This window comes from Phyllostomus discolor, chromosome 2 (assembly GCF_004126475.2).
Source record: "Phyllostomus discolor isolate MPI-MPIP mPhyDis1 chromosome 2, mPhyDis1.pri.v3, whole genome shotgun sequence".
Taxonomy (NCBI): domain Eukaryota; kingdom Metazoa; phylum Chordata; class Mammalia; order Chiroptera; family Phyllostomidae; genus Phyllostomus; species Phyllostomus discolor.
In genome coordinates, this window is record NC_040904.2 from 107,254,675 (window position 1) to 107,265,574 (window position 10,900).

Genomic DNA, 10,900 nt, shown 5'->3' on the forward strand with positions numbered 1-10,900 from the left:
GGCTGGCCACCACCTGTCAGAGTCTTTGACAGTTTTAAATAAAGTTTCTCTCTGGATCTTTCTGAGGTGGCATTGGGAAAAGCCCCGCCCCCCCCAACTATACTGTAACACAAGGTGATGGCAGCATGCTTTCCCCACTGCCTCCAGAGATTTTCAGCCTTGGGTTGTCCTGCTCCCACTGTGCCATTTCTGGAGCCAGCACCTCTCTGGCTATCTCTTTCCACCAGCGGTGCTTGCTGCTCCTGCACCAGTCCACAGCCATCAAAATTTCTGCACAACCAAAGTGCTGGTTTGGGCTGCAGTAGTGGCAATTGTTCTGCTTGGAGAGCCTGGACCACCAGCTCCCAGGTGCCCTGCAGGCAGGCAGGCTCTTGCCCACTCCTACAAGCTCCCTGCACTCTCATCTGTGTATGTGCTCACTCAGTCAGCACTGGCTTTTTGATTTGATTTCTCTCTGTGGCTAGCCTGCAAGACTGGTCCAGGCCTGGGAGCAAGTGGACAGAGCCTCCAGCTACTCTGCAGCCATCTTGGATCTCTCTTCATTTCTTATTTTGCCTGTTTCTGCTTTCCTTTCATCATGATTTGGTTAAAAGTCTACTTTGTTTATTTTCCAAGAACCAGCTTTTTTAAATTAAAAGTTTATTATAAAGTACCTAATTTTCATTTTTTTACTTGATTTTTATCATCGACACTGCACAGATGTTCCCATTTCTCCCCCTTTGCTCACTCCAACCCAGTCCTCTCAGACCATTATGCACATACGTTCTTTGGCTTATCCCTTTGTTTTATGATTTCTCTGTTTTCTGATTAATTCTTGCTTTTCATTATTTACTTGTTTTTGCTTTGTTTACTTTGTTGATCCTTTTCTTTTAAAAATTACTTTACTGTTGTTGTTTACATGCAGTTGCCTGCATTTTCCCTTCACCACTGCTGCCCACCCCAGCCATCCCCACTTCCCTCCCCTGATTCCACCTCTTCTTGGTTTTGTCCATGTGTCCTTTTTTAAAGATTTTATTTATTTATTTTTAGAGAGGGGAAAGGGAGAGGAAGGGAGGGAGGAAGAGAAAGAGCAATCTGTGGTTGCTTCTCACTCGCCTCATACTGGGGACCTGGCCTACAACCCAGGCATGTGCCTTGACTAGGAGTCAACTGGCGACCCTTTGATTCCCAGCCTGTGCTCAATCCACTGAGCTACACCAGCCAGGGTTCCACGCGTCCTTTATAGTGGTTCCTCATAACCCTTCCTCCTTTCTCCCCATTATCCCCTCCCACCTCCCCTCTGGTTACTGTCAGATTGTTCTTAATTTCAATGTCTCTGGTTATATTTTGCTTGCTTGTTTGTTTTGTTGATTAGATTCCACTTAAAGGTGAGATCATATGGTATTTGTTCCTCATCACCTGGCCTATTTCACTTAGCATAATGCTCTCCAGTTCTATCTATGCTGTCCCAAAGGGTAGAAACTTCTTTCTTTCTGCTGCATAGTATTCCATTGTGTAAATGTACCATAGATTTTTGGTTCATTCATTTACTGATGGACACTTAGGTTACTTCCAGCTCTTGGCTATTGTAAATTGTGGTGCTATGAACATTGGAATGCATAGGTTCTTATGGATTAGTGTTTCAGGGTTCTTAGGATATAATCCCAGCAGTGCTGGGTCAAAAGGCAGTTCTATTTTTTAGTTTTTTGAAGAAATTGCATACTGTTTTCCGCAGTGGCTGCACCAATCTGCATTCCCACCAACAATGTACTAGGGTCTCCTTTTCTCTACTACCTTTCCAGCATTTGTTGTTTGTTGATTCATTAATGTTGATCCTTTCTTAATTTTGAGTTTAATATTTTTCTCATTCTATTAATATAAATTTTAGATCATTGCTTTAATTCTATCACAGATTCTTTTCTAAATTATATTTTATTGTTTATACTATTACAGTTCTCCCAAAATTTCTCCCTTTGTCCCCCTCCACCAAGCACTACCCATTCCCTCAGGCAATCCCCATAGTGTTATCCATGTCCATGGGTCCTGCATGTATGTTCTTTGGCTACTCTCTTCCCTATGCTGTACTTTACAACCCCATGACTATTCTGTAACTACCAACTTGTACTTCTTAATCCTGTCACTTTTTTCATGAATGCCCCAACCCCACTCCCATCTGGCAACTATCAAAATGTTCTTTTTATCTATGATTGTTTCTGTTCGGCTTGTTTATTTTTTTTTTTAAGATTCAATTGTTGATAGATATGTATTTATTGCCATTCTATTTTTCACTTTTTGATCTTCTTCTTAAAGAAGACTGTTTTATATTTCATAAAATGCTAGTTTGGAGATGATGAAGTCTTTTAGCTTTTTCTTGTCTGGGAAGCACTTTATTTGTCCTTCAGTTCTAAATGATAACTTTGCTGGGTAGACTAATCTTGGTTGTAAGTCCTTGCTTTTCATGACTTTGAATATTTCTTGCCAATCCCTTCTAGCCTACAAAATTTCTTTTGAGAAGTCAGCCTATGCTCTTATGGGGCTCTCTTGTAGGTAACTAGCTGCTTTTCTCTTGCTGCTTTTAAGATTTTTCTCTTTGTATTTAACCCTTGGCATTTTAATTTGATGTAACTTGGAGTAGGCCTCTTTGGTACTCATTCTTCTTTGGTATGCTCTGTGCTTCCTAGACTTATATGTCTATTTCCTTCACCAAGTTAGGGAAGTTTTCTTTCACTATTTTTTTTCAAATAGATTTCCAATTTCTTGATCTTTTTCTTCTCCTGGCACCTGTATAATGCAAATGTTGGTACACTTGAAGTTGTCTTAGAGGATCCTTACACTATCCTGATCTATTCTAATTGGTTTTTTCTTCTTGCCATTCTGATTGGTTGTTTTTTGCTTCCTTATGTTTTGATTCTTGGCTTCATCCACTCTATTATTGATTCCCTCTAAATTGTCCTTTATTTCAGTTATTGTATCCTTCATTTCTGTTTTTTATGGTTTTCATGCCCTTTTTCACACTGTTGAAATTCTAAGTTCACTGAACATCTTTATAAGCAGTGTTTTGAAGTCTGCATCTAGTAGCTTGCTTGTGTCCATTTTCTTTTCTTTTCTTTTTCTGGAGTTTTGATCTTTTTTTTTTTTTCATTTGTCTCCTCATTTTGGTAGCCTTCCTGTGTTCATTTTTTTTTTTTTTTAAGTAGAGCTGCTATGTCTCCTAGACTTGATAGAGTGGCCTAATGTAATAGGTGTTTTTTAGGGTCCAGTGACACAGCCTCCATTATTACTCAAGCTGGACACTCAAGGTGCTCTCACTGTGTGGGCTGTGTATACCCTCCGATTGTAGTTGAGCCTTGATTGCTGTTGGCACATCCAAGGTCACTTGTGTTCTGTCTGAGGTCACACAGCATTAGCTACAAAGTGATCTGCAGATGGCTGGTACTTGTACTGTGTTTGGAGGTGCCCAGGAGAGGTCAAGCTGTGAACCAAGAATAGCTGCTACTAGTGTCAAGCCTGGGACAACTTAAGAGGCACGAGGCTCTCTGAAGCTGCTTGCCTGAGGTAATTTAGGAAAATCTGAGTCATAAGCAAAGACAAGCCATTCATATGGAAAAACCACTGAAAACAGCTTGGGTGGGCCTGAAATTTGGGTGGGGAAGGGCCTCAGGGAATCACTAGGGTGGGTAAACAGTGTGAGCCAGGTTGATGGAGTCTAAGATATGGAGCCTGCTTGCTGGGTCTGTGAGGGGAAGTCTCAAAAAAGGAATAGAGGTCTCTGCCAGCATTTCTGTCTGGGAGAAATCTGTCCTGCAGCTCCTGCCCTGGTGCCAGAAAACTCATTTCCTTCCCATATGTTCCTGATGCATTTCAATCTGGTGCTTTGTCCTTGGAGCTCAGAGAGAGTGAGCCCAAGTAAGTTTGTGTGTGGGCACTTTAAGAGGAACTACCTGGGAGTCTAGAAGTTTTCTTCAACATCTTCATTCCCCACTGGTTTTTATAGCCAAAAGTTATGGACACTTATCCTCTTGGCACTGGAACCCTGGACTGGGGAGACTAGTGTGGGGCAGGATTCCTTGCTCCTGAGATATCCCTCCCAATTTTTATCTGCCACACAAGCGTATGGAACCAGCCTGTTTTACATCTTTCCCTCCTACTAGTCTTGATGTGGTTTTATCTTTAATTTCATAGTTGTAGGGATTCCATTCAACTCTATTTCTGATAGTTCTGAATAATATAAGGTATTATTATATTTTTTTAATTCTACAGTTTTTAAACATAGTTTATGTATTTATTTACCTTTAGAGAGAGGAGAAGGAAAGGAGAAAAGGAAGGAGAGAAACATAAATGTGCAAGAGAAACATCTGCCAGTTGCCTCTCACACATCCCCAACTGGGGTCCTGGCCTGTGACCCAGGCATGTGCCCTGACCAGGAATTGAACCAGAAACCTTTTGGTTCACAGTCCAGTGCTCAATTCACTGAGCCACACCAGCCAGGGAAGAAATTCTATAGTTTTAGTTTGAATTTGTCTTTTGACTTGAGTAATTTTAAAGAATTAATAACATTCCAGTTGTATGGTTTCTACCTTAAGGAATTTACTGAAATTTTCTCCATACCTTAATATATGGTCAGCTTTCATATTTGTCCTTTCATGTATGCTTGAAAATAAATGTCCCGTATTATTGGGGCATGAAGTTTGGTATGCATTCATAAGAAACTTTTCATTTTTGTCTTCTTAAACTGCTTTGGATTTAGAATGGTATGTTATTAATATGTTTTTATTTCTTTCTTGCAACTCCTATACTTTTTGCTTCTTGCAGATTGCTGCTGTCTTATTTGATGCATAGATATCCATTACTATTTATATGTCCATTGGGAATTGTAGCTTTTAGTATTATTGTGACTTTACCTCTTTACCTTATTTTATTGGTTTTAAGCTGAATTCTCCCTTATCAGATATCAAGACTATAACTGCTTCCCCACATTTCTCGCTTTGCATTTGCCCATACACATCTACCCATCTCTTCATTTTTCCTTTCTAAATTTTTATATTAAGTATGGAGTATATTGGCATAGAGTAGTTTTGGTTTTGCTTTGTGATCTTAGGTAGATTGAATGCGGTAAGTAGTTTTCTATACCTTTGCCATGACTTCATGAAAAGCAGGGTATAGTTTCAACCCTTTAACTTTGGGTTGGACATGGACTTGATTTGGTCAACAGAATCTTGGTGTAATGGCACAAGCAAAGGTTTGAAATGTGCTTGCAGTTGGGTTTGCCTTCTTTCATGCTAGAATTTTGCCCTGTATATGTTTGCCTCAAATAGGCACTGGTTCAAGGAGAATGAGGAACACATGGAGCCAACCTAAACCCAACCTGCAGCTCAGAGCAGAGCCCAGTCTGGATTAGCTGAACCCCAATTAACCTGCAGATGCTTATGAGAAATAAATGTTTATTGTTTAATGTTGCTGAGTTTTGGGGTCATAACATAGAATTACGAGGGCAATAACTCAATGATACATGAGTCAATCTTAATCTCTTTTAATAGGGGATCTAAAAACATTTACATTTATTGATACAACTGATATGTTTGGTATTCTCACTGTAATATGTTGCATATTTACTATGTGTATTATGGTATATTTACTGAGTATCTTTCACTCTAAAGTTTGCTCTCTCCTATCTCTTCCCCCACCATCTCTTTCTGCTTTGTTTTGCTCTTGTGTTTGGGAACATTAGGATTCTTGCTCTACAGGTTACCTTTATATTAACTTACATATAATGCTCTTACTCTACATTTTTCTTACTTAGTCTTTTACTATTGGGCTTTATCACATTTAATAATATCATTTGACTCTTACCTATTAAAAATATAGTAGCGAATAAGCTCATTCTACCCTTCTTCCTTCTTTCCCATTTAAAAGTTTGTTATTTTTACAAGGAATCCACTTAAAAAGTGGTCAAGGGACTTGAACAGACACTTCTCCAAGGAGGACATACAGAAAATCCAAAGACACATGAAACGATGTTCAATATCGCTAGCCATCAGAGAGATGCAAATTAAAACCACAATGAGATATCACTTCACACCAGTCAGAATGGCCATCATAAACAAAGCAACAAACAAGTGTTGGAGAGGTTGTGGAGAAAAGGGGTCCCTAGTGCACTGTTGGTGGGACTGCAGACTGGTACAACCACTATGGAAAGCAGTATGGAACTTCCTCAGAAAACTAAAAATGGATCTGCCTTTTGACCCAGCAATTCCACTGCTGGGACTCTATCCTAAGAACACTAAAACACCAATCCAAAAGAACTTGTGCATTCCAATGTTCGTAGCAGCACAATTTACAATAGCTAGATGCTGGAAGCAACCAAGATACCCATCAGTAAATGAATGGATCAAAAAACTATGATACATTTACACAATGGAATACTATGCAGCAGAAAGAAAGAAGGAGCTCCTACCCTTTGCAACAGCTTGGATGGAGCTGGAAAACATCATGCTAAGCGAAACAAGCCAGGCAGTGAAAGACAAATACCACATGATCTCACCTTTAACAGGAACCTAAACAACAGAACAAAGAAGCAAGCAAAATATAACCAAAGACACTGAAATAGAGGACAGGCTGACAGTGACCACATGGGAGAGTAGAGGAACATTTCAGGGGACAATTTCAGGGGACAGTGGGAAGGGTTCACAGGAACAAACTTAAAGGACACATGGTCAAAAACTAAGGGGAGGGTGGTAATGGGAGGGAAGTGGGGAAGGGTGGGAGGGGGGCTGGACTGGGAGTAAAAAGGAGAAAACTATTTGAACAATGATTAAAACAAAATTAAAAAAAATAAAAGTTTGCTATTTTTATTTTGTCTGAACATATAACATTGTACAGTATTCTTCCATTTTTATTCCCACTAATGTTTTGTCTTAGATCTATATAATTTATGTATCTGGTGCTCATCATCAATGGTTTTGACAAATTTTATCAAATGTCTCGGTTGGTTTGTCCTGGGATGGATTCCTCAGAAAGGACTCATAAGGAGTATGTTCACCACATTTTTATAGGTCCAAAAGCTGCTTTTCTATAAATTTAATATCTGAAGTCTAGAGGATTTATCTTCTATCCAAGTTCATTAATTTTACTAGGATATGTCTCAGTGTTGATAATTCTGGGTTAGTGGGAACTTTCAGGATGCAGGTTCAGCTCTTCTTTTTTATAGACCAATTTCTTTAATTATAGTTTTACATCTTATTCTTATTTCAGTTTACATGTATGTTATATGCTCTTTTTCCATCTGCTACATCTCTACTTTCTCTCTGATCTTTTTTTATCCCCTTACATTTTATTTTTTTGCATCCTTTTATTTCCATCCTCAATGACCATTTCTAAACTTTCAGTTGTATCTATTCTCCTCTAGGCACCTGAGGTAACTTTGTATTTTTCTTCAATTTCCCCCCCTGGTGGTTGGCAAGCTCTCATTGCACATCTTAATTGTTTGCTTTTATTTTGAGTTCTGGGTTTATGATTTGTGGTGTTCTTTCACATCTCACTGGTTGTTTAATTATTATATTTAATTAATGATGTGAAGTGTTAAATTTTCTTCCTGCTTTTGGCTTTTTATCCTGTTTGCATTTATGTGTTTTTATTTGCCAAAAAGTTATCTCATTTTTCTCCCCTTAAAGTGCTTTTGTATGAAGACTTTGTGTTTATTTGTATTGGGTTTTCTGGCACTGACAGCAGCAGTGATGTTATGAGGAAAGGATCAGGTCTTGGGGAGTTTACTTGATTTCGTAGTCCAAAAATGTCCTATACAGTGAACTGCAGTTCCTTTAATAAAAGACACTTCATTTTTTAATGTCTATCTTCTGATTCTTTGACAGCATCTTATTTTAATAGGGACCTTTCTTTAAGCTGCTTCCTTCTTTCCCTTCACCACCAAGCCTCCAAGGGAAATCTCCCTTTCCCTGGATGCTTCCCTCTTCTTCAGTAGCAGTGCCTTCTGCCACCTCTTGTCCAATGAACTTGCCAAGTCTTCTTTTGATTCCACCAGCTCTTACTTCTCCTCTCAGCATATTTACACTCAGGGTTGGTCTCTGCCTTTACAGGTGTGAACCCTAGTTGATGACACCTGTGTCCTACCACCATTAGGTATGCCATTTCCCCTTTCCCATGCAGTCCTTCCCTTGATCTATATTCTGGTATGAGATTTGATGTCAGCTCTGCCAGTGTAAGATGTTTATTTTCCCGCTGACATTTCACTAAAATTTGTGGGTTTTGCTCTATCCTGGTTACAGTGTAGGTCTGAACGATAGGTGATTTTATTTGTTCTTTCTCTTAATAGCTTTTCAAGGGTGTGAGAAGAGATTCAATTTGGCTGATCTCAATAATCGTCTGGTGTTTTCATTTTTAGAATGCTTTCTTTCCTGTTAATTCTGTGGAAGATGACTAAAGCACTTCAGTTCCTACCTTTCAGATTTAATTCAAACTTTCTTTTCTTATAGGACACTGGTCACATTATGGAGGTGGGCTGGGAGTAACAAAGGTAAGAAAAAATTTCCTTAAAACAACCTTAAAAGTCATGAAGCTACACACTAGAAATGGGGATAAGTAACCTTCACATTATACTTGCCACCAGCCAGCCAATAAATCTTTATCACAGGTCCAATCTGTGATAAAAAGTGAGTTGGATTCCCTTGGAAAGTGATTGTTGAGTTAAACACGCTGAACAGAGAGGCATCTCAGGCAACATGTAGCTACCCAGAGTTGCCTAAATGGTATGAATGTGCACACCAGGAACTGAGTACTAAGTTAGATTCTGTAGTGTCTATCTCTCTAGATCCTAAACTCTCACCAGAATCACCAGATCCACGTAGTAACTCTACTCCTTTTGTTTGTTCCTTGTTCAACAAAATAATACTGTTTGCATGGCAAGTACATGATGGGACATCCATATAATGAGCCACTATGCAGATGTTACAAACTACTGAGTCTTTCATAACGTCAGAATATGTTAAAGAAAAAATAAAACTCGCACACATAAACTTTTACTAAACTGTATGCTGTAGAGTTCAAAGAGTTCCAAAGCCAAGTATGTTGGGGAAACAGACCATCTTTCAGAGATTCACAATGCACATCATCTTTTTAAAAGGGTCCAAGAAGTCCTGCAGTAAAGAAACTAACTTAACTTTGTCTAACTCAGCATTTCCTAGAGGTTTTTTATTGTGAAAACTCCTTTTTCCCCACAAGGGGGACCAAATAACACTTATAAACCTTTTGGTACACACTCAAAAATCTGACATAGGTAACTGAGAAATATGTGTGAAGAAAAAAATGGAATGAAAATAGACCAAATAATTATAACTCTTTAAGGGTTGGTGGGATTGTAAGTGATGATTTCCCCTGCTTTTTAGAAATATAGTCATTCCAAATGCTCTACATTTGATGAGAGCTAAACACAATTATTAAAACCCTTGCACCATTGCCCTAATTATTCCTTGAACTACAGGAATGTCAGCAGAACCTAGTTTCTTCCCAGCACTCTGGCCCATGGTGCTTATCTATTTCAAACCTCTGGATTCCATCATGCATTTCAGCACTGAATTTTCATCATTTGGTTCTGTTGTCTTCATCTCTTCATTCAACAAACATTTATGAAAGTTCTGCTTTGTGCCACATGTTGCAATTGCAGCAGTGTGCAAGAACAGCCACTGTCCTGATCTTGTGACATTTATTGTAACAAATTATCATACTATTTAACATATAACTACAGATAACATCTCAGAGGGGATAGTGGCCAAGCTAAAATTTGACTGATGAAATAGGAGCTAACTGAACACAGAAGCAAGAGGGGGTATACTTGCACAGGCTCAGTAGCAGGAGGAAACACAGCTTGTTTGGGAATCTGAAAGGCTCATGTGGCTGGAGTGCAAGGGGAAAGTGAAGGTAAGTGGTAGGCAAAGGCTGGCTCATGCAAGCCTCATGAAGGCCATGTTAAGAATTTTGTCTTTTTAATCATAGGAGCAACAGGAAGCCATTGACATGGCTCTAAACAGCTTGCACCTTTAAAAGATTTCCCTGATACTATGTGGAGAATGGATCTGAGGGACCCACTATGGTGGCTGAGAGATCAGTTACGGAAGAGGTAATGGTCTAAAGTGGAGTGACAGATGTGAAGAAATGGATGGATTCAAGAACATGTAGGAGGTAGAAATCAAAAGGGTTTGGTGACAGAATGGAGTTGGAGAGTCAAGGAAAAGGCAGGTGTCAAGAACAATTCCTAAGTTCTGGTTTATATAACTCTGTGGTGATGCCATTTTCCAAAATAGGGAACAGAGCAGAGGCCCATTTTGTGCATGTTTGTGTGTGATCATAAATCTGGTCATGGAGACAAGTTTGAGGTACTACTGAAAGATCCAAAGGAACGTGGGTGCTCAGAGTAGAGGTCTGGGCTGGAGATTCAAGTTTGGAAGCCATAGGTATATAGAAAGTAGGCTGAAAATTTGTTCTTGCATGAAAATACCTAGAAAAAAAGTAAAGAAAGGAAGAAGGCTTGGACCTGATCCTTAAACCAACACTTAATGTCAACATGGAGGTGTGCTGGCCACAAAGGAGGCAGTGAAGGCATTCCAAGAGAGAAAGAAGAGTGTAGGATCAAAGATGCTGAGGATACACTGTTTTGGGAAGGAATGGTGATGGTATATCAGAAGCTGCTGCAAGGTCAAGTAAAATGAGGCTAAAAAATGTGCCATTGTGTGGGGCATGGAAATAGTCTGCACATTAACCACGTTTGTAGAAGTTTCACAATGTCATGTGTCCCCAGCTAGACTTCTCAATGTCTGCCCTAGCAAAGGGCAGAGCAAATAAACTTTCATAAAATTTTGATGATGATTAACACACACTAAAATAACCAGTGGTTTTGCTGTGACCTCCTCCT